The sequence below is a fragment of the Rhinolophus sinicus genome, linkage group LG05 (assembly GCF_036562045.2).
Source record: "Rhinolophus sinicus isolate RSC01 linkage group LG05, ASM3656204v1, whole genome shotgun sequence".
NCBI classification, from domain to species: Eukaryota; Metazoa; Chordata; class Mammalia; order Chiroptera; family Rhinolophidae; genus Rhinolophus; species Rhinolophus sinicus.
Window position 1 is genome coordinate 27,347,571 of NC_133755.1, and position 24,405 is coordinate 27,371,975.

Here is a 24,405-nt window from a genome sequence, read left to right on the forward strand (position 1 = left end):
GATTCTTCATAGACATGATTTCTTCGGTGTTGATGATAATAACAGCTGCCATTTTGAATGATTATCCAACTCACAACACATAGTGGAAAAAGCATAGATTTTAGTGTCAGGCAGATATCCAACCAAATTCTGGCTTCTCTGCTTACAATGTAGTAGAGCAATAAATGGTTGTCATAATAATAATAATAATTATTTTCTCTCTGTCTGAAAATAAAGCATCTTCTGAGGAACAACATACTAAACATGTAGGAGAAAAGAGAAGGGTCCAAATTCAGGACAAACTCTTAAAGCATATTTTTCCCCCCAATGATTCCTCCTTATTTTTGCATCAGGTGACAATGACTAGGACAATTCATGCAAAAATGACAAGCAATATCAAGAACGAAGAGTGGGCATAGGAGCAAATCACAGATATATCAGTTAGTGAGTAAAACAACAACATGTACAATGAGAGCCTTTTTGCAAGTCTATTACTCCATTGTATCATGCAATTTTTGACCATGAACTTTACAGCAAGGAGGCATTCCAATGGTTATGAAATCCAACTTCCTCATCCTTCAGAGGAAACAGAGGTCTGGAGAAGATTAGCGACTTGCTATTTGTTTTGTGACAGAATTGGAACTAGAAGCCAGGACTCAGGATTTTGAGTGTAGTTGTTTACCTTTTAGTCTCCACACATTGAAATGGGTGCCTGTTTAAAGATACACTCCTTTGTTGATAGGGTTAGCCTTTGTCATAAAAAGCTGCCAGCGATTATTAAGTTGTTAGATGCCAGAAAGTATTTGGTTCTCAAATGGTATTATTTACTTATTGATTGATTTTAATAAAGCAGACCCATTCAGGAGCTACATTTGAAACATTCTCGGGAATGTTTTCTTGGGAAAAACTCTTTCAGCAATTATGAGGCACAAAACCCTTACTCATTATCACTTTTTTCCTCACTGTCAGGAAACACTTTGACTCTAATAAATGGAATAATACAAAACTTAAGTCAAATTTTAGATGATATCTAAAGTTTTAGATGTTATCTAAATGTGCTATCCATATTGTTCTGAATAAATAGAGTATCTGATTAGGTATACTTGGCATATCCACTTGTACACACTTGTAAATGGGGACAAGTTTCCAGATTCAAATGGAGGCACTATTCGAGTTGTGTGTGGCAGAGTGTGATTACAATAAAATTTCTAAAAAATATTCCTCAAAGGACTTCAAACAATCTGTAGAGAAATAATATTGCTGTATGAGAAGTGCTTCAGACAGCTGGTTCAAGATCTGGATAACATGGCTAAAAATGCTAATAGAAGCTTCTTGCTATCACCACGTGCTGTTTTTGCCCTTTATAACAAGATAAACCCATGCTTGACTTTTGAAAAGTTATGCTCAGAATATTTTTGAATATTTAAAGATAAATACTCATCTAAAGGAGAAAGATTTCAATTTCTGTCCGTGTAAGTCTTTTCACTTTGAAGCTGGTAAGATTGAGAGCTTCTGAAATTGGTGAGTTTGTATAGCCTTACAATAAATAGACTGTATATTTTGGAGTTAACCAACCACCAAACTCACATGTCTTTTAACATGTAAATGAGTAATGTTACAAAAATCTGCTTATAAGTTAGTCTGGTGGACCCTAGAATGTAAAGAACAAATAGTAATCTTAAAATTAGCTTAACAGTTCGGAGCTAAATGAGGACAGGGTAGACCCCCTGCTTGGGGCATGTGGGAGACAAAAGAAAAGCATAAATCTTTAGAGTACATTTTCTTCTAGTTCTTCATACAGTGAGAATTAGTTAGACATACTAGTTTTGTTATTGATAAACATTTATGGACTACCTCCCCGTATATGAGAGACTGTGCCAAGCCCTTCATATATAAAGATGAGTAAGGTAAGTACCTGCCTCTGAGTTGCTTAGAGTCTAAAGAAGGAGGCAGAAAAAATACATGTTGACATTTACTAGGTACTATCATAGATTTATATGCATGATACAGTAGGAACACAAAGGGCAAATACAAATCAGAATTGGATGATGGGAAGGAGAGTGTCGCAGAGTGAATGGTTCTTATATTGAATCTTAAAGCAGGGTTTCTTAAGTGAAGAGAGAAAAAAACCACACTGAATAAAGAAGGTAATGAACATGTAAGAAAAATGGGCATCTGAGCCACTCTTGACTATTGTAGTGAATTATCAGTAGTTTGGTAAAGTTGGGACAAATAACATTTATTGAGAGATAGAAAGTGACAAGCTTAGGTCCCTAAGCAGGGCTATAATCTCCAGGATCTTTGGTACAAAGTGAATGAACTTGGATTTTTATCCTGAAAGTTATAGGGATTTATTAAAAGATTTTACATATGTGCATGCCTGATCAAAATCGTGTCTTAGCAAGGTCAGTTTGGCAACAAAGTGGAGGATAGTTAGGAATGGCCAGGCTGGTGAAAGGGCATCTTGTAGCATGTTATTGCAATATCTCATGGAATAAACTATAAAAAACAATGGCAATGGCTATGAAAGACACTCAGGAGGTATGAACTATAGGATTTGGGGACTGATTTGTTGTGGTAGGGAGACAGCAAGTTAAGGAAAAAAGTCTAAGCTATCTTTCTGGTTTAAGGTTAATCAAAGAGTTAGATCAACAACAACAAAAAGTCAGGCCGGTGGATAGGAAGCATGACGAGTTCAATTTTGAACATATTAAGGTTGAGTCAGGGGATCTGCAGAAATGGGTTGAATAGACAGTTGGATGTATGGAGGGGACAGCGGACAGTAAATAGGAATACTAGTGATAGGAAACTAGAATCAAAGATAAAAATGATGGTAAAACAGTACCTGTCTTCTCTAAATTTGTTCAAATGCTTTGCATAAATAAATTACATTACAATGCATAAACACGTTTAAAAAGAAAATGTTGAACCAATCAGTCGTCTTTGAGGAACTCTGGGGATTGGAAGAGGAGCCATAAGATTGCAAATTCGCTAGCATAGTTTCAATGTTTAAAGTAGGGTCAGCCTAATCTCATGACACTCAGGGACCCTAAACTAGATGGACTGAAAAATGCTGTTGGCATGTCATTTCTGACCTTCATCAGAATATTTTACCTAACTACACAAAAGTACTCTGGACCAAATGGAGAAATATGGGCTGATGGATAATGCAATTAGTTGGTAACAACTGTGCTAAACAACTGTGCTCGCTCAGTAAGCTTTATTTGTGAAATAAGAAAATACAGGCTTTTCTTAAAAGCAAAACCAAAAACAACTGTGCTCAAAGATTGCTGACTTGGGATGGATACAAAAGGGAGCAGTGTTCTCTGCACAGCATCATCCTCGGCTTTGGTCAAATACTTTGTCAGAGTATCAGATGAAGATATAAAAGCCTTTCTCACTACACTACAATTGCAATAGACAAAGAATGAACACAAGCTAGATGGCATGTAGGATCCACAAAGAGCATAATGGATGCAATTTAACAGGGATAGTTCTCAAAGTCCTGCACCTGGAGCCCTTAAAATTACTTGCAAAGTACTTCTTGGCTGAGTTGTGTCTATCAATCCCCTCAACGCATCAACTAAGTAAATAACAAAATAGACAAACTAGTGCACACTCAAAGATGAGCTTTCAGGCATTCAAGTAAGCATGAATTCACATGCGTGCCATAAGAGAACCCACTAAAGAAACGGAGACACAGAGAAAATTTGAGAGAAATGTAGTAACTGCTGGTCTTCGGAGACTTCAAGGGATGTCACCTGGAATAGGAATTATGTTCTATAAAATCATAAAGACTAGATAAGAGAAGTTACCTGCCTCCCTTAATCTCTGTGATGCACTAGCCGACAGTGGAGTGGCTAATAGCTGACTTTCAAACCAGATTTGTCCAGTTCTACAATTGTAGACCTATGTTACCTTCGGAAGATTGACTTAGTCTCTAGCTGTCTCCTTTTTGTTGGCTGAAAATGAGGATTATAATAGGGTCCAGCTTACAAGGTTATTGTCAGGATTGAATGAGTTATACAGCAGTACCTCGGTTTTCGAACGTAATCCACGAGTTCTGAAACATTCAAAAACAGCTGACAGCTAGGACTCAGGATCTTGCACTCAGTGGAAGCCGTGTGACATGTTCGACTTCTGGGTCGTGTTAGAAAACAGGAGCATTTACTTCCGGGTTTACGGCATTCATAAACCAAAATGTTTGTCGGTGGAAACCCAGGTACCACTGTATGTGAAAGCACGAGGTACCACTGTATGTGAAAGCATAGAGAAAAGTCCCTGGCACACAGAAATTGCTCTATGTGTTAACTATCATTGTTATTAGTAGTTATAGGAGCATAGAGGGTATTGCACCCGTCCTCCCTGCCAAGGAAATATTAGACTAGAAAAAGAGACTTAAAGAGATACTCTTTAAGCAGCATTTTAAATGTTATTGACCCAGTGTCTGGAAGTTGGTGACAGTTCCCAAGTGTTCTGGTTGCTGGCTCATCTACACCTCTCCCACCAGTGTGTATGGCAAGTCAATGGCCAGCAATAGTCCCTCTCCTAGCACGTAGGAAATCTCTTGACTTAGGTATCTGGCAAAGTTAGGTACTTCTTCCATTTCTGAGCTCATCTTCTTGCCTTCATACTTTACATACTTTAGTTTTCCATACATGTTTCAGGCTTCAGTGTCAATGGCAACTCAGACTCTGTTTTTTTTCTGGCCTACTGTCCTTGACGCTAACCCCAAGTTCTTAATAGGGAGAAGAAAAAGGCACCAAGAAATTTTACTTATGATTTCACTGATATGTGGGATATAAAACTGAAAGCAACAAAGGAATAAGACAAAGAAAGAAACAAAAACTCATAGACACAGACAATAGTTTGGTGGTTACCAGAGGGTAAGGGGGTTGGGGGGTGGTAGATGAGGGTAAGGGGGTCAAATATATGGTGATGGAAGGAGAACTGACTCTGGGGTGGTGAACACACAATGTGATATATTACATGATGTATTACAGAATTGTACACTTGAAACCTAGGAAATTTAACTAACCATTGTCACCCCAATAAAATTTAATTAAAAAAATTCAGGCATTAAACTGAAGTCCACAAGAACCACAAGAACAATGAAAACACTAGATTTTCATGGAAAATGGGAAAAGGCTACCTTGTGTCTCCAGGAGACCAGAACGACCTTGACATTTTGGTAGCTTGTAAATCAGAGTGACATTGCTTCTAAATTGTGGTTTGGAACCCCTCACACCACTGAGTTATCTACCCAGTAATCTAACTAAAATTTCTGGATCAAATCTTGAAATCACATACTACTGACTCTATCCCTGAACCATACCTTGCTGCTGGACCATTACTCCCCATATTGAGTTCCATGGGAAAGTGGAGTCACAAGACATTACCTCCTTGAGAAAGTAAAATGTATGGACAAACGACTTCGACAAAACACCACATACCATAAATAGTACTTAGGTACTCTTAAAGCAGATGAGCTTATTAAAAACTCCAAGAACTCCTTCAATAAAGAATCAATTTACCTCGGTTTACTTTAGCAGTCCCTAGTTTATTCTTTCACAGCATTATTTTTAGTCTACAGACCATTAATATATTATAAATCTAATATTTGATAAAAGAGTTTGGTAGCTTTTAATTTTAGCTTCTTTTCTTTGAACACCCACTCAGTGCTCATTTATTCTTGAAAAAGCCCTTTAATTAAGACAAGCAGATGTTCCAGTTTGCCTGGGACATTCCCAGTTCACTGTTATTGAGCCAGTGTAATTATTAGTACTTCTCCCTTTTATACTCAAAAAATGTTCTGGTGACCAGTAATCTAGACATTTGCCTTATAAGGTATTTATTATTATCACCTGCTTTTTTCTTCTTCTTTTGATTGACTTTCTACAGTTTATCCTCCCTACTACAGGCAAAATGAACTTTAAAAAATGTAAATTAGTTCATTTCATTTCTTAGTTCAAAATCTTCCATGGATTCCTATCTGGTGTCAAAAGCTAAAGGAGTTCCTCACCACCAAACTAGTATTACAAGGAATATTAGAGGAACTTCTTTAAGACAAGACACATTCATATATATATATGAATAATAAAATGGCAATAACTACATATCTATCACAATTACTTTAAATGTAAATGGATTAAATGCTCCAATCAAAAAATAGAGTGGCTGGAAAAAAATGCATCAGGAGATACAAAATGGCAGAGTAGATAAACGCTGTGCTTGCCTCATCCCATGAACACACAAACTTTACAACTAAATTATAGAACAATCAACTTGGACAACCACCTGAAGTTTAGCGGAACAGCAGTTTTATAACTAAGAATATAAAGAAGCCATGGAGAGACTGGTAGGAGGAGAGGATGCAAAATAGGTTGGTCTCCCACCCATGTATGGCAGTTGAAAATGGAGAGAGATATCTTGGCCACAGAGGTTCCCCATGAAGGAGGGAGGGAACACAGCTCCCCCACACCAGGCTCCCCAGCTTTGAGTACTGGGAAGGAACCCTCACAGCTTTTGGCTCTGAAAAACTGGGGATTCTGACCATTGAGGTAGGGGCGGAAGACAGCTGGAAACTCAGACATTCTCTTAGTGGCCCGTGCAAGCACTCACCCTGAGCTCTGGTGGAGAGACAGTGACTCTGGGGGCATCGGAGACATATATGGAGAGACTGAATTGTGTAACTTCAAGCTGAGGACTGGAGAGACAATCCCCATCTTCCCTTTCCCTGTGTGGGGCCATTCTCCTATGCAGCCAGCAGGTGGGCACCATCTTTCCTGCATTGAGCCCTCCCCTACAGGCTAAATCTGAATCTGATTGGCCTGGTGAGCTCTGCAGCTCCACGATACTGACTCACCGAGACCCTGTCTCACCCAAATTGCAGACAGCAGGAGACTTTATCAGCCCCTGAACCTTATGGGAGCTGACAGGTGGCAAAAGGACTTGGAGTGTCCTGGCTTTTTGTGGAGCTACCCCAGACCTGGTACTGGTGGTAACCATCCTTGGTTCTCAGTGTAGCCTCTGCCAAGTGCCTCCAGGTACAGCACAGGCAGTGACCAACAGTGGATCACTTTGTACCTCCTACCAGGTAGTCCCCAAGCTGACTTGGGTCTGCACCGGAGCCCTTCCCAAGAAGCCCCAGAACCAACATACTTATAGGTTGGCTTCAGACCACAGCAGAGTACCACCCAATTAGCCCCACAAGATGCATACCAAAAGGGCAGTCTCAACAAGCACTAGAGCCCATTGGGGCGAATCCAGCTGTGTGGGTTAAACCCCCCACATAGCAGCCCCTAAGTTGCGGATATAGCCGAACCAACAGTGACTCAGCATGAGGGTGAATCCCACCCACTGACATGCCGACAGCAATCAAGGCTCAACTATAATAGGAGGGCACACACACAACGCACATAAGGGACACTCCTGGACATGCAGCTCAGGTCACCTGGGAGACTCTGCCCCTGGGCCCCAGAGGATCCCTACTACGTAAGGCCACCTGGCAAAACTGGGAGAAATAGTAGCCCTACCTAATACACAGAAACAAACACAGAGAGGCAGCCAAAATGAGGAAACAAAGAAATGTGTCCCAAATGAAAGAATAGGAGAAAAACTCCAGAAAAAAAACTGAACAAAATGGAGGCAAGCAACCGACCAGATACAGAGTTCAAAACAATGGTTATAAGGATGCTCAAGGAACTTAGTGATACTTTCAACAAAGAGATAGCAAGCATAAAAAACACAAAACAAATAAACAAACAAACAAAAAGACATAGAAACCATAGAAAAGAACCAGTCAGAAGTGAAGAACACAAAAACTGAAATGAAGAATGCACTAGAAGGAATCACTAGCAGACTAGATGAAGCAGAGGATCGAATCAATTTGGAAGACAAGGTACAAGAAAACACCCAATTGAATCAGAAAAAAAAAACAAAAAAACAAAAACAAAAAACAACCCAAAAACATAAAGATAGTTTAAAAGACCTCTAGGACAACATCAAATGTAACAACATTTGCATCATAGGGGTACCAGAAAGAGAAGAGACAGCAAGAGATTGAGAACATATTTGAAGAAATAATGACTAAAAACTTTCCTAACCTGGTGAAAGAAATAGACATACAAGCCCAGGAAGCAGAGACAGTCCCAAACAAGATGAACCCAAACAGGTCCATACCAAGACACGTTATAATTAAAATGGCAGAGGTTAAAGACAAAGAGAGAATCCTAAAAGCAGCAAGAGAAAGGCAACTAGTAATATATAAGGGAGCTCACATAAGATTATCAGCTGATTTCTTAACAGAAACATTACTAGAAGGAATTGGCACGAAATATTCAAAGTGATGAAACACAAGGACCTATAGCTAAGGCTGCTCTACCCAGCAAAGCTATCATTTAAAATCTAAGGATAAATAATGAGCTTCCCAGACAAGAAAAAGCTAAAGGAGCTCATCACCACCAAACCAATATTACAAAGAATGTTAGAGGGATTTCTTTAAGATGGAAAAAATATATTAAAAATATGAATAATAAAATGACAATAACTACATATCTGTCAACAATTGCTTACAATGTAAGTGGATTCAATGCTCCAATCAAAACCATAGGGTGGCTGAATGGATAAGAAAACAAGACCCTTACATATGCTGCCTATAAGAGACTCATTTCAGATCAAAAGACACACACAGACTGAAAGTAAAGGGATGGGGAAAAGATATTTTATGAAAGTAGAAACAAACAAAAAAGCTGTGGTAGCAATACTTATACCAGACAAAATAAATTTCAAAATAAAAGCTATAACAAGTGACAAAGAAGGACCCAGTAATCCCACTTCTGGGTAATTATCCAAAGAAACCCAAAACGCTACTTTGAGGAGACCTGTGCATCCATATGTTCATTGCAGCATTGTTTACAATGGCCAAGATGTGGAGGCAGCCTGGGTGTCCATCAATGGATGAATGGATAAAGGGTGGGTGGTACATACATACAATGGAATATTGCTCAGCCATGGAAGGAAATATGTTCTTGCCATCTGCGGCCGCATGGATGGACCTGGAGAGTATTGTGCTGAGTGAAGTATGTCAGACAGCTAAAGACAGATTCAATGTGATTTCGCTTATATGTGGAATCTAAAGAACAAAACAAAACAAACAAACAAAAAAAACCAGAAACAAACTCACAGACACAGAGAACATTTTAGAGAACATTGGTTGTTAGATGGGGTGTGGGGGGTGTGGGGGTTGGTTAGGATTGGGTGAAAAGGGGGAAGGGATTAAGAAGTACAAATTTGTTTTTACACAGTAGTCATGGGTATGTAGGGTACAGCATAAGGAATATAGTCAATATTGTGATAACATGGTAGGGTGTCAGATGGTTGCTGGACATATGGTGATCATTTCTTTAGGTATATAAATGTTGAATAACTATTGTGTATACCTGAAACTAATATAATATTGTGTTAACTATGTTTTAATAAAATCTTAAAAAATAAAATAAACAAAAATATATATAGAATTTCATTTAGCAGCTGTAGTTAACAACCATCATGTCAAATATGCATATATATATACATATATATATATTTGATACATGTATATATATATAATATATATATATATATATATTTTTTTCCCCAATAATTGTGGCCAGCATTCACATAGGTTTCAGACTAAGGAGCATGAGAGATAGCAAAAAGGTCTATATCATTCCTTTATTACAGAGGAAAAAAATATTTTCAAACATGTGGAAACTTTTATTTTTTATTTTTAAATAGAAACTCCCTGTCAGCAAAGATTACATCAACAAAACTTCCAAAAAACCACCTTCTTTGGAAAAAGCACAATTTTTATCTTCAGCTGTGCTTCTGTTAACTCCCCCTGTTGAAATAAACTGGACTGATTATCACTTTTTTATTGCAAAAAGGAAGTAGTTGCCAATCCTGGCTGCACATTAGGATTTCATGGGGTAGATTTTTAAAACCAACTGCCCTTGCCTGGACCCCCTGAGCGTATTTAGTTTCTCAGGGGTGCAGTGTGGACATCACCCACCATAAATAATCCTGAAGTGCAGTTAGAGTTGAGAACCGTAGCTCATCTCAGGGGGAGAAGTCAATGGCATAGGAAACACCACTTTCTCCTGAGCAGCACTAAGTGCCATGGAAATTTATTCCTCTTTCATTACTTTCTATGCTTTAAAACTACCTTTAAAAGTGCTCTGGCATTAAATTTTCTTCTAATATCTTGCCATGACATTTGAAAACATCGTGTTATTTAAGATTAAGAAATTAAAAGAGATGTGGTATAGGCAGATCATGTCTGATCAGAAAACCAGGTGATCTGGATCCTGGGGAATCTTCACCTTTCATCAATTGACCTTGGAGAAAAAATATAGTCTCTCTGGTTTTCAAATTCCTCACCCATGCTGTCTCCTCCTCTCATGCCTTCTGTCATTTTTAAAATTCTTGAAATCTTCTGTGGTTTGTCTGGGACCAACTACTCAATGCCCCACAGTTTTTAATCACCTGAGAAAATTTTATTTAAAGTTCTCAAGGGGATTATTTTAAGAGTAACCAATGCTATTATTCCCTTGAAACTTAATGACCTTTCCTATGGGCCAAAATTTTCCATGCCTCTGGAAAAGTAAAACTCAACTCTTACTTTCCTACAAACTTTCCTCCACTATTCAGTCATATTGTTCCCCATCAAAGCCCCTAAAAACACTTGTTCCTCCTGCTCACTGGGGCACCACTGACCAGGCCTAAGAGCTCTCCAGTCTGGCCCCAGCATATAGAGAGAAGCCTCAAATCCATGCTCTATGCTCTTAGGATAAATTTCAAATTTTCTATCATTCTTAGGCACTATGAATTTGCTTCATATCTCAGCTAACTATAGTACAGAGCATTCCAATTATTATTTCTTTTTTATGAAACTGTCAATACTTCCAATTTTTTTCCCAATTTTCTTCTCAAAATATGATCTCAAGATTTTCTATAAGTGTAGTCATTACTGAATGCTTAAGAAGTCACACATCAAAAGGCAAGTAGTTTGACTAGTTCTCAACTTCTTTTTCATGGATGTTGACATACTATATATAAAAATAGAAGTAAGTCATTCTTTATTACTTATATTACACCTCTTAAGTTTGTTTGCTGAAGAAAAACAGAAGCAGACATTGCTCACGAAGAGTGCATTCTTGCAATACTCTTGGCCGTGAGCAAATGAGAAAATAGTAGATGATGTCATATATGCATTATATCCGATCACAAATACTAGTGACATAATTTACAATAACTTTTTATGTCTTGAAAATTGCCAAAACTCCTGATGTGTTGTTCCTTTTGGAAAGCTGGTTGGTATGTAGTGCTTAATTAATTTTAAAACCATCCATTTGTAAGCCTGCTCCACTTTCACTAAAATTATGTCAGCTTGTCTCATTTTAAAAAAAGAAGGCATAGTTTATTCTCTCTCTCTCTCTCTCTCTCTCTCTCTCTCTCTCTCTTTCTCTTTCTAGTATAGAATATTAGTATTTTTAAGTGAAGTAAAATAGCCGATTTTAGAAATGTGGAAAGGGTAAGTTTAAATGTGGTGTTAATATAATATGTTGTCAGTGTAAACAGACTAGACAGAAAACGAATAATTTACATACATATTTTAGTATTATTATTTTAATAATGATAATATATTATTATGGAAACAGAAACATGTTTTCTATTTTCTGCCACTTTTTTGGTGTCACAACTTTTTGGAACATTCACAACTTGGAGGAAACTACCGCATAACTAAAGTCATTTCATCAATATGCCTTAATTGAATTGCCTTTCCCAGCTACCTAATTTATCCAAGGAACACCCCCTTGGTCAGTATTACAAACTGTTTTATTATTTTCTTACACTTGTTTGATAATCATTTTCCATGTCATTTTTTGTCATCAAGGAAGGAAGAAACACATTTAATTTTTCTTTCCTTTTTCCTCTTATGCTCTATCATAAGATTGAAAAGTTTTAGTTAAATGAATAGTTGGTTCGAACCTTATTTTAAGTATAGACACCTTATTGTCAACAAGAGAAATCTTGAATATAAATTCCATTATCTTGTGTAAAAAATATTTTAATTCAATCTTGGAAAAACAGGCACATTTTATAGATATGACCTGTAATATTTTCTCTTGACTTTTGTATTTGCCGGAGTTCTCAGCTTTCACTAGCAATTTTAAAAGAACTGCTTTAATGATCTAATTATTACCATTTGATAATTAACTGGAATAGCATTTCAAAGTGTAATTGATATGATTTGGCTAGGTTAACCAAGATTCTAGAACATAGACTAGAGGCATATAGATACTAGTATTGTGTTCACAGTCATACTTTTTCTTTGGACCCCTAAGACATATGGCTTCTGTTATTCTTCCACAGTCTACTATTCTCCAAACATCGCTAACGACAAAACTGTAGTAACCTTTGAAAAATTTGTCCCAAAATGCCTCAGTTTTCAGTCATTAACAAAAAAGAAAGCAAGAAAATGTTAAAGGTACTGAGAAAAGTCCAGTGCTTACAGCTGGTTTCAGCAATTTCAACTTGCGCAAGACCCCATGTTTGTGAAAGCAACCCAAGAATCTCTGAACAGGATGTAATCAACCTCCAATCTGCTGAGAAACACTGCAAAAATGACTTCAGCTGCCAAAAATAATAATGCCGTTTACAAGCAGCTCTTCCTATGTCTAAGGAAAACGAACCACACAGGAGTTTATGCTGGTCTGGAGGAGCAAGCAAAGAAAAGGGCAAATCTTACCTACCCCACCCTAAAATGCACAGTAACAGAACCCACTGGAAACTGTGGTCCACGCCAAAGTGCTGGCAATATTGAGGGAGACTCAAATCCAGAAAAATCTGAACGGTAAGTGACCCCAGACAAAGGGATTACATTTGGCAGCAATTCTGTGCTGTCACTTTCTCTCTGTAACCAAGCTGCCCTGTCTTGTGAAGGCAGAGCTGTTAAATACCTCTTAGTCGTGAGCCCCAACCCAAATCTTCCTTTTTTTCAAAATATTATCTGGCAGCTTCCCTTAAGGGACATCAAGAGCTTGGGAGGGAACATTCACGAATGATCCTTTAGATAACTTTCATCACAAAAGCCCTGCACCTACCTCTGTCAAGCCAGGGCTGCTCAGTCCGCATGGGCAGGATGTGAAAAAAGACCCGGTATGATGGCTTCTCCAAATTTACCAGAAAGAAAGGACCTGGGATGCTTGTCCTTTAAGTGTCTCTCAACATGGTTTACATAGCTGGATCTCTGCTTATCTGTGCCTTTCTGCTTTCGCTTCCATACATGGATCTGTTCCCAACAGTAACTCCAAGCTGTCGAAAAGAAGCTATCTGGCAGCTCTCGCTTCATCCAACACATGGATGATAAAAATACACATATAGAGATCCTTCCAGCCAGGCCCATTTCTCACCCCACCATCCTGCCACTATGCCTTTTTGCAAATGCCCTTTTCAGATTGGCATTTCTGTTCTCCAGGCATTTAGAGAATGGTGTGGGTTTCCTTAACTTTATGGAAACAGAGATACGATTAGGGTTCCAGGGTCCTCAGTCTTAAAAATTTTAGCAATAAGATATGTATGGGACCTGAGAAATGTTTAGTGAATGAATGAATGTATAAACGAGAGGCTGAGCAAGTGGATAGCATTGTATGTGAATGGATAAATATATAATGAATTTATTTAGTTGGGAATAGTTGTTAACACTCTGGATTATTTGTCTTAAAAGGATAAAGTAACAGCAGAAGATCAAAGTAATCAAAACCTCTAAGAGACAAGGAGAGGCCAGGTTCTTATTTCAACAGCTTCTTATTTAGGATATAGTGGCAGTCCTACTAAGCTATCATATGGTTTGAGATTTAGAAAAAAGTTTAGTGTTAAAGAATGTAAATAAAAATAAAATACTAAATGCTCCATTTGTTAAGTGTCAGTGATACTTTAAATGACACATAACGGACCTAAATTTTAAGGTGGGGGAACGAGTGATAAGTCCTGCTCTGTATATAGAGTGGTGAGAGCTACTCCCTCAGAGCGTTGCCCAAACTGCTTAGCTTTCCAGTTCCTTTGAAATTCAGCTTCTCAATTTTTAAATTTATCTCTTTTGTTTTTTTGTAATCTGTTGTTACTCTTGTGTAACAAGAGGTCAAAATATCCAGAGAGTGAGAGAGAAAATTTCCAAAAAACATTTTTTTCATTGGTTAATCCCCCCCCAAAAAAAAATCGAATTAAAACTCTTGTAGAGTCTTTTGTTTGAAGAAGAAAAAGAAATTTGAGGCAGACAGGCATAATTCAGTTTGGTGTATTAAAATAGAGCTAGTTTGCTTAAAAAAAAATGCCAGAGAAAGCAAAGGAAGGATAGCCAAAATAGGATTGGCAAATAATAATTGTTGCAGGTGGTCAATAGGGTGTTCATTATATTATCCTCCCTACTTTGTGTATATTTTAACATTTCTATAAAAGAAAAAAAAGAAAAAAAAGAGGAATGTATGAAAGAAATATATGCATGGTGGGTTTGAGGAAGCCTAGATTTTATTAATCTCTGTCAAAAGCACCTAGATCAAAACAAGAAAGTGCAAAATAGTGCGTGAGTGTTTTTTATTATTCAATTTTTCTGACATTTCAACCTCTTACTCCCTACCTCCAATTATATATATATATATATATAAAATAATATACTTTATTATGTATTACCTATATTACTGTCTATAATACCTATATAATATATATCCTATATAACAATCATTTATATCTAATGCAAATGTATATATCTTATTTAAAAAGCTGACCAAATGTAGCTCAGGGATGGACATGGTAGATCATTACCTTACCCGGGAGCCCTTCAACGCCTTCTTTTCCCTTGTCTTTTTCTATTAGGTTGGTGCAAAAGTAATTGCAGTTTTTGCAATTATTTTTAACCTTTAAACCACAAGTACTTTTGCCCCAACCTAATACGTTAGAAATCCCAAAGCAAAAGTCTTTCTTCTTGTTGCCCCTTGCAGCTGGGGACGACCACGTGACACAGTTCTGGTCAAGCAGGTGTAAACAAGTAAACAAGTGTCCCCAGCTGGGACTTGAGGAAAGCTCTTATTTATCTGTGAAAAAGGAACAGGCTCAGCTTTTGCCTCTCTTGTCCCTGTACCCCTTCCACATATTTCAAGAGACCAAACTTGAAGCTTTAACTGCAGCAGCTATTTGGTGACTAGGCAGAGGCCACCAGGGGGACAAAAGCCTACGAGGTAAGGACCAGACTGTAGGGAAGAATGTCAGTTCTTGCCAGCATCGCTAACTTGCTATCACAACCCTGGACTACTTACTTCGGGACTGCCTGTCATATGAGTAAAATAAAACCATAAGTAATACAAAACATGGATTCTAGATTATGAACTGGGCACTCGAATTTAAAAAACAAAAACAAAAAAACTGTGCTCTGGCCCTGGCTCTGTTACTTACCAACTGTATGACATTGGTCATGTCACAGAGTTTTATTTTCTTCTCTGTTAGTCAAGAGAACATTTGACCTTTTTACCTTAGAATTATCCTATGAGTTAATGTGTACACCATATCCTCATAAATTGTAGGGCGGTATAGCAATGTAAGGTACTGTTTATTCAAATATACAGGGTGGTAGAAACAGAACCCACAATGACTCTACAGTTACGTATGACAGGGATGAGGAGTCTGCTTTCTGTTCAAAGAAGAATTTGCAGACACTTTGGCTTAACTTAAAACCTCTTGTGAATTTTGCTCTGAAGTTAGGAATATCCAAGGTATGATAAGCTTGTATATTCCCAAATCTGTTTGCCTATTTTGGGTCGGGCACGTTCTTGGTGAGGTTCGCTGTGGAAGTGAGCCAATTTCCTGCGTGACCTTGGATAATCAGTACTCCCTGATAGGGAGATCTTTCCCAACTCTGGAGGATGCTGTGGGGTATGTGTATAGGAAAAGATCTCCTGATAAAGAAGTTAAAAGCCTATCATGCTTCCAAATAAAGAAGTTAGATTGGTCTCCTGTGAACGTAGGAGGTATAGAGGTCAAGATCTAATGTTCTGACGTCAGTTTGCCTAACTCCATGGAGGAGGATACCATACAGTGGCCCTGGGCGTGCTGTTTCACTGTGGGGTACTTTGCACAGGCCGTTCCTTTCAGTGGAATGTCCTGCATGTTCCCCCAAAAGTACACACACACACATGCACTCCCTTTTTGTCTGTCAGCAGAACATACCCTCAGTCTTTTAAAATCCTCAGCTCAGTGTCTCTTCCTTCTGAAGTCTTGCCTAACCTCACCACCAGGTATATTCTAAAGCACATTATTGTAGTTTGTTCCTACCTGTCTGCCCTTGGCCGTTAGACTGTGAGCGCCTGGAGGACAGGGGCAGTGTTTTATTGGCTTTTGTTTTGCTAACATCCATTATAGCAAACCTTAACAAGTATGTTGAACAAGTATTTATACCTTGATAAATGAGTGAAAATGGGTAAGTGGTAGTTAACTCTCAACTAGTGACTATTAGCATGGCAGCTTTCCCTGCTGTGTAAAGTATAAGAATCTCAAACTCTGGGTAGAGACTGTGAACTCAAAGGAGACATAAAACAGTGTCCACAAATATTGACATCATCCTGATTTCACCAGGCAGATGATCTAATGCTTCCAGTTACCCAGCTCAGTGGGCCACAGATTATTTAGACTTGATAGCTGACATAATTTATTAGTACTAAACAGGGGTGAGGATTGCAATTTTTTAAAAGATCACAGATACTCATTTTTTGGTGATTTAAAAAAATATGTTTCTTCTTTTGTTTAATGATATGGAAGAATCACTTATGAAAGACTTATTAAGACACACTGCAAGTTTTCAAAGGATTTGAACGCAAATGAATAGCAAAACGTCCATTCTATCTTGCAGGAGCAGAAACTAGAAAAAGAGATTAAAGATGGCTCTGACCCTTGAAGAACCAGCTCAAACACATCTCCACTGCTAAGCAGATTTTCTTGACCTGTTTTCAGCACCACCATTGACATAGTAATTAAATTAGTTTCAGTTGGGGTTCCTTAGCACAATGTTCAGATTTTTTTAACACCATTATTGAGATATAGTTTACATACTATATAATATACCGAGTTAAAGTAGAATTCAAGGGTTTTTAGTATATTCATAGATATGTGCAACCATCCACAATCAATGTTAGAACATTTTTATCACCTCCCTTTCCTCCATCCTCCCCTTGCCCTAAGTAATCACTAATCTACTTTCTATGGATTTCCCTATTGTGGACTTTCATATACACGGGATAATAAAATATGCGATTTTCTGTGACTGGCTTTTTTCACTTAACACAATGTTTTCAAAGTTCATCCATTTGTACCAAGAATCAGTACTTCATTCCCCTTTATGGCCAAATAATATTCCATTGTGTAGATCTATCATATATTGTTTATCCATTCATCTGTTAACAGACATTTGAATGGTTTCCATCTTTTGGCTATTTTGAACAATGTTGCACTTTTGTACAAGTTTTTGTGTGGACATTTGTTTTTATTTACCTGGGGTATGTACCTAAGAATGGAATTGCTGATAATTCTATGTTTAATCATTTGAGAAATTGCCAGATTGTTTTTCAAAGCAGCTGCCCCATTTTATATTTTCACCAGCAGTGTGTGAGGGTTCAATTTCTCCATATGCTTGTTACCTGACATTTTTGTTATCTGATTTTTTTTACAAAAATCACAAAAGTTTTAAATGTTGATGAAGTTCAATTGATCTATTGTTTTCTTTCATTGCTCATACTTTTGGTATCATATGTAGGAATCCTTTGCCAAATCTGAGGTCATGAAGATTTGCCCCTATTCTTTCTTCTAAGAATGTTATAGTTTTAGCTCTTACATTTTGGTCTTTTCATCCATTTAGAGTTAACTTTTCTATATAAAATGAACTTCATTCTTTTGTATTTGGATAGCCATTTGTCCCAGCACCATCTGCTGAAAAGACTATTTTTTCTTATTGAATAGTCTTGGAACCATTGTTGAATATCAGTGGTCTTAGATGTAGAGATTTATTTCTGGAGTCTCAATTTTTCTCTTATTATGTCTCTCCTTGTGCCACTAACACACTGTCTTCGTTACATTACTTTGTAGTAGTTTTGAAATCAGACTGTGTGAGTCCTACTTCATTCTTCCTTTTCAGGATTATTTTGGCTATTCTGAGTCCCTTTCAATTCAATATGAATTTTAGAATCAGCTTGTCAATTTCTATAATAAAGTCAATTAGGATTCTGAGTAGGACTATGTTGCATTCATCAATCAGTTCAGGGAGTACCGCCTTCTTAACAACATTAAGTTTTCTGATCCATAAACATAGAATGCTTGTCATTTATTGAGATCTTTAATTTCTTTTAACAATGTTTTGTAGTTTTCAGAGTATAAGTTTTGCACTTGTTTTGTTAAACTTATTTCTAAGTATGTTATTCTTTTTGATGCTTTTGTGAATGGAATTGTTTTCTTAATTTCATTTTCAGATTGAACATGAAGACATCTGGGCCACTGTTTTCTTTATGAGTACTGTTTAAATACTGGTTCCACCCCTTTCTTTGTTATATGTTTGTTCAGATTGTCTATTTCTTTGTAAATCAGTTTAAGTAGTTTGTCTTTTAGGAATTTGTCATTTTATCTCAGTTACCAATTTGTTGGCATAGAATTGTTCATAGTATTCCTTTTCACCTTTTTTTTTCTGTGAGGTCAATAATAATACTTCTTTCATTTTGCAATTCTGCAACTTGAGTCTTCTCTCTTTTTTTCTTGGTCAATCTAGCTAAGTGTTTGCTAATTTAATGCTTATAATTGTTTCAGCTTCCTGATGAATTTGCCCTTTTTCTTATAAAATGTCCCTCTTTATTTCTAGTAACATTTTCTATTTTCAAGTCTATTTTCTCTAAATTAGTATAGCCATTTCAACTTTCTTGGATTGTTAAATTCATAACCTATCTTTTCTATCCTTTAATGTTCAGTCCATCTGTGTCTTTGCATCTAAATTGTGTCTTCTACAGAAAACATGTCATTGGATTACATTGTTTTTGTTTGCTTGTTTTTAATCCAGTCTGACAATCTCTGTCTTTTGATTAGATTGTTTAACCTCCTCACATTTAATTTTATTATTGATGTAGTTGAATTTACATATTTCATATTACTTTTTGTTTTCGATGTCTCACATGTTTTTCTCTTCCTCTATTCCTCCTTTACTGCTTTCTTTAGCATTAAGTGAATATTCTCTCATGTAGCATAGTAATTCCTTTAACTTTTTTTTTTTTACTATATTTTCAAATTATTATTTAGTGGTTGCTCTAGGGTTACTACATACACCTTATCAGGATCAGCTTCAGGTTTAAACTAGCTTAATTCCAGTGATATAGAAAAACGTTCCTCTTATGTATAGATCTATTCCCTTCCCTGTTTATGGTATTATTGTTACATGTATCAATGGTACCAAATTAATAATACATTATTACATTTATTACTTTCCATCTTGTAGTTACTTTCTTAGCCCAATACAGATTTACTCACACTTCCTCCTGCCTCATTTATGTTTTTTATTATTGGCAAATACATTACACATATATTACATTTGTATATGTTATGGCCTAACAAACATTATATATATATATATATATATATATACACATATATTTCTTGTACATAAATAATTATATATATATATATATTTTGTATATAAATAATTGTATACAAATGCTCTTTAAATCAGTTAGCAGAAGAAAACATGCATTTATAGTGTCTTTCATAATTACTTAATAACATTTACCAGTGGTCTTTGTTCGTATGACTTTACATTAACACCTGGGTATGCTTGCTTTCAGTCAAAGAGCTTTTAATATTTCTTATAGGGTCTGCTAGCAACAAATTCTTTCAGCTCTTATTTGTCTTGCCTTATTCTTTAAAAGATAGTTTTGCTGATTATAGGATTCTTGGTTGACAGGTTTATTTTTTCTTTGAGTGCTTTGAATACGTTATCCTACTGTCTTCTGGCCTTTATTTCTACTATTGTTTCTACTGAGAAGTCAGAAAGTGATCTTATTCACGTTCCCTTGTAAGTGTCACATTGTTTTTTTGCTGCTGCTTTCAAAATTTATCTTTGCCTTTGACTTTCAGCATTTTTATCATCATGTGTCTATTTATAGTGTTTAATTGGAGTAAGCAGTTATTGTCTAAATGTTTTCTGCCTTTCTAGGTATCCCCTTTCTTGGTCCTTTGGCTGGAGAGAGCAGACTTTTGTTAGAATTTCTTTCCTTCCTTTTTTCCTTCCTCCCTCCCTCCCTCCCTCCCTCCCCCCTTTCCTCCCTTCCTTTCTTCCTTCCTTCCTTTCTTCTTTCCTTTCTATCTTTTTTTCTTTCTTTTTACCACATCTCCATATTGAGGATGTCTGAGGCAAAAGAAAACACGTGGAACTAACCATTATGTTGTTGATGGGTAACAAGATGCCTCATTGGTTTGCCATCCTTCAGAGTTTTATCCTTGTTTTATATGTAAAGTCGTGTTTTTAGTTGTGCTTAGTGGGAGAAATAGGGGAAAGTATTTCTACTCTATCTTTCTGGAAGCAGAAGGCTGACCCTAATATTTCTTACAAACTGCTTATTCATTTTTCTTCTATCAGGTACAATGATGGTTAAAATCAATTGTATTTGCCCTATGACTAGGTAACTAAATGCCTCATTCCTTCAGTTAACATTAAGTTTGCTAAACATTGCCAAGAAAGAAACAAACAGAAAAATACAAACAAATGAAACAAGCAAAGAAACAAAACAAAATAGATTGCAACTTTAGAGAGAAGATATGTAAATTTGAGCATAATAGGTACTATTTATAAATTTAAATTTAAATCATTTACAAGCTTTTTAGATTTTTTTGTTATGTTTTGTTTTGATTTTTAATCCAGAGTTTAAAAGATAATGAAAAATTCTGGACTTTGCTGTTGTGGAAGTTAGATGTACATGATGTGTAAATTTGGAGAGATTGTGGTAGCATGAATATTATAACCCTATGATAACAACTTAAAATTTAATAGACCCTGGGGCTTGGTAATCAATTCCATTGGAATACATTTTCTTATTTACCTTAAACCAAATTAGGTTTTCAATGGAAGTTTTCTTTTTAATCCACCATTTTTGAATGCTGACATCCAAGTTTGAATTTAACAGTCAATACGAATTGCAAATTCACTTAATTATCTGCTTAGATAAAGTTTTTGCTAAAAGTGGCCAAATATATCTTATTATTTAAAAATACAATCATTCTACAAAATTAGATTCCCACCAAGCTTTCTTCTAAAAAATATAGGCCTGTACTTTCAATTTTAGTATCTTGCTTGAAGGACAATTAGGTCTCAGATACAAAACCCAGGCACCTATTCTAGGTTTTATTTATTTCTCTAATCTTCCTGAGTTATTTCAACAATTTACATGGTAACAACGACAATGCATAAACTGCTAATTTTCAAATATCTATCTCTCTTCATGACCACTTTCCTTCTGCACTCTCTGTTTCCAGTTTGTATTTGACCTTTACTTTTGGATATACTGCAATGACTTCAAATAAAACATGTCTGAAACTGAACTTCTTAACTCTCTTCCACTCATATTTTCTTGTATTGATTTCCTCTTCATAAGTAGAAATACAACCTATTCAGTCTCTCAAGCTGGAAAGTTCAGTGATATTTGTTCCTCCTGCACCCACCCTGCATTTTAGTCACCACATATTCTGTAAGGTTACCTAAAGTATCTCTTAAATGCAGTCTTTCTTTCCAACACTGTTCCCATGACTTCTATTATTTCTTCCCTGGAAAGAGCTTCTGATCCAATCTTCCTAATACCAATCTCTTCTGACATAGGCTCATTTTCCATTTGAGTTATATTCCTCAAATATAAATCAATACTGATACCATCATCAACAACAGCAAATCTCCATATTTATTACTCTGAAAACTATGCCTGGCTTCCCAGTGATCCCAAGGTACATTTCAACCTTCATTGATGTCTTGCCCAGTTACATTTCCTATTACTCTCCTCTGTAACTTGTTCTCTAATTTTAATGAACTCTTCATTATAACTCACACACATCACAATCTCTATGACTAAGCTATTGAACGTGTTTTTCTTTTCACCTAGAATTACTTCTCTTTTCAAAGTGGTGCTCTTCCTTCAAGATCAAACTAACAACCACTTTCACTGTGAAGCCTTCCTAGAATTCTCCATCCATATTCCAATGAACTTGGCTAATGCTTCTCTGTACAACTTATGCTGTTACATTGATTCTTCAATTATACCATGAATTCCTTGAGTGCTGGGACTATGTCTTATTTAATATTGTATCTAGTACATGAACAATGTTGGACACTTAATAAGTGTTGTACAACATTACAAAGGGCAGTATATAAAAAGTTAAAGGGATTAAAATGTACTAGGGCCAATAGGGAGCCAGAGGGTTCTTTTAAAAGTAGCAAGTGAGATATCTGGGAGCAGGAAGGGGCTTGCTGTTGTTATTAATGCAGATTTATAGCTTAGTAAATTTTTAGTTTCTTTACTATTCACTATAATTACCTCTCTTTTACCTAATGCAGAAATTGACCACTAATCTTGTAAGGTTGCAGTCTTCATTAATGTATTATAAATTGTTGATTTAATGGAAATAGATAGCTCTAGTGGCAAAGCTGTATGAGTTTAATATAATTCCATGACTAGTAATTTTCTAACTTGGCTCAGCGTCTTAAAAATCCAAGCATAGGGTAGAGAGCTGGCTTCCCTGCCCCTGGTGTCCATGGTGAACATCAGCATTCATGAAGATAATCAGAGTACTGGTGACTTAAACAACAGACATTTATGGAATTTCAGGAGTTCTGAGGACAAAAATCTGAGATCAGGGTGCCAGCAGGGTTGGGTTCTTGGTGAAGGCCCTCTTCTTGGTTTACAGATGGTCACCTTCTAGCTGTATCCTCACATGACAGGGTGAGAGCTTTCCTCTCTTCAGCCTCTTATAATGGAACCAATCCCATCATGGGAGCTCCATCCTCATCATGATCTCATCTAAACTTAATTACCTCTCAAGGGCCCATCACCTCCAAATATCATCACATTTTGGATTAGGGCTTCAGCATATGGATTTTGGACAGACACAAAGTTCAGTCAATAGCAGGACTTGATTATTACTTGTCACTTTTCAAATCTCTGTTGTGGAGGGGTTGCCACTTGTGCTTTTTATTATTATTTTATTTTAATTCTGTACATAAGCCCTGATCTGTAAATATCTTCTGTCATTTCCTGGGTTGCCTTTTCATTCTATCAATTAGAACTTTTTATAAGATTGAATTTCTGAGTTTCTTCAGATAAATACCAGAAGAGTGATTACTAGGTCCTTCTTTGTTTCTTATCATAGCCTTTGTTTTAAAGTCTATTTTGCCTGGTATAAGTATTGCTATGATAGCTTTTTAAAATTTCAATTAAAAAATACGTGATGAGATTTGATGATAATAGAACATTTGAACAATCGTAAAATCAGATGTTCATAGAGACAAGGAGGTTGGTGGAGATTCTCATTTGCCACCCTCTGGGAGAAAATACTTAATGTCGTCTTTGCTTCTGAAAGGACATCTTACTTTATGTTAACTATTGATCTAATATGAAATATGTGGAGGAGGAAGAGGAGGAGGAGGAGGAGGGTGTCATCATTGGTTAGAATGAAGCTTTGAGGCTTCAGCTAGTTTAAAAATAGATCTTTCATACTTATGTTTGTATGCAAAATTTATACTTGCATTTTAAATTCTGCCCAGAGCATTGGAAAACAGAATAATCCTACTTACCATAACAGATTTTGTCCAGGAGATCTCTTAAATAATTCTAATAGTCCTATAAAAAAGGAATACTTAAGTCACCTGGTGTCTTTATTATTAAAATATTTGGTTATTTGTATGATACATTCTCGTATCTAAGGTTACATGGTCTGGTGCTTTGAAGTCATCATTGAAAATTTGGCCCTAACTGAACTGGTAGCTCCCAGGAAGATGATCTTGGGCACAGCCATGTCATGTCTGCTCTTCTCACAGGGCTTGATTTTGTTCTTCTGCGTCACTGCAAATAATAAGTTCCTTGCCTCCACCTCTTTCCAAACTCATGTCCTAAGACTTGCAAAAAATATATATTTTTTAAATTTGGAAGGACAATGTTCAAGTGTCTACTTATGAGGCCCTGGACAACAGAATAGGAAGCCCAAACTGGTCTCATATGACTTCTTGGCTCCAAGGTCTCGAGCCCATCATAGGTGTCCACTGATGATACTGTGTTTCCCCGAAAATAAGACCGAGCCGAACAATCCACTCTAACATGTCTTTTGGAG

The 24,405-nt window shown here is 36.5% G+C and overlaps 1 protein-coding gene and 1 long non-coding RNA gene across 5 annotated transcripts in view; one reads left to right on the forward strand and one right to left on the reverse strand.

Moving 5' to 3' along the window:
• SLC8A1 (solute carrier family 8 member A1) overlaps positions 1–13,282 on the reverse strand; it is a 386,698-nt gene extending 373,416 nt beyond the window's left edge. For 2 of the 4 annotated variants that reach the window (XM_074331919.1, XM_074331920.1), the window contains exon 1: positions 13,125–13,257. The gene's annotated coding sequence lies outside the window, so the exon portion shown is untranslated. Of the gene's footprint in view, positions 1–13,124 lie in introns of all 4 variants that reach the window. The other 2 variants (XM_074331917.1, XM_074331918.1) reach the window with 2 other exon arrangements.
• The window catches only part of LOC141571527 (uncharacterized), a 38,844-nt gene continuing 27,046 nt past the window's right edge, over positions 12,608–24,405 (forward strand). The window contains exon 1 of the long non-coding RNA XR_012496306.1: positions 12,608–12,874. This is a non-coding gene — a long non-coding RNA (uncharacterized LOC141571527). The remainder of the gene's footprint in view (positions 12,875–24,405) is intronic.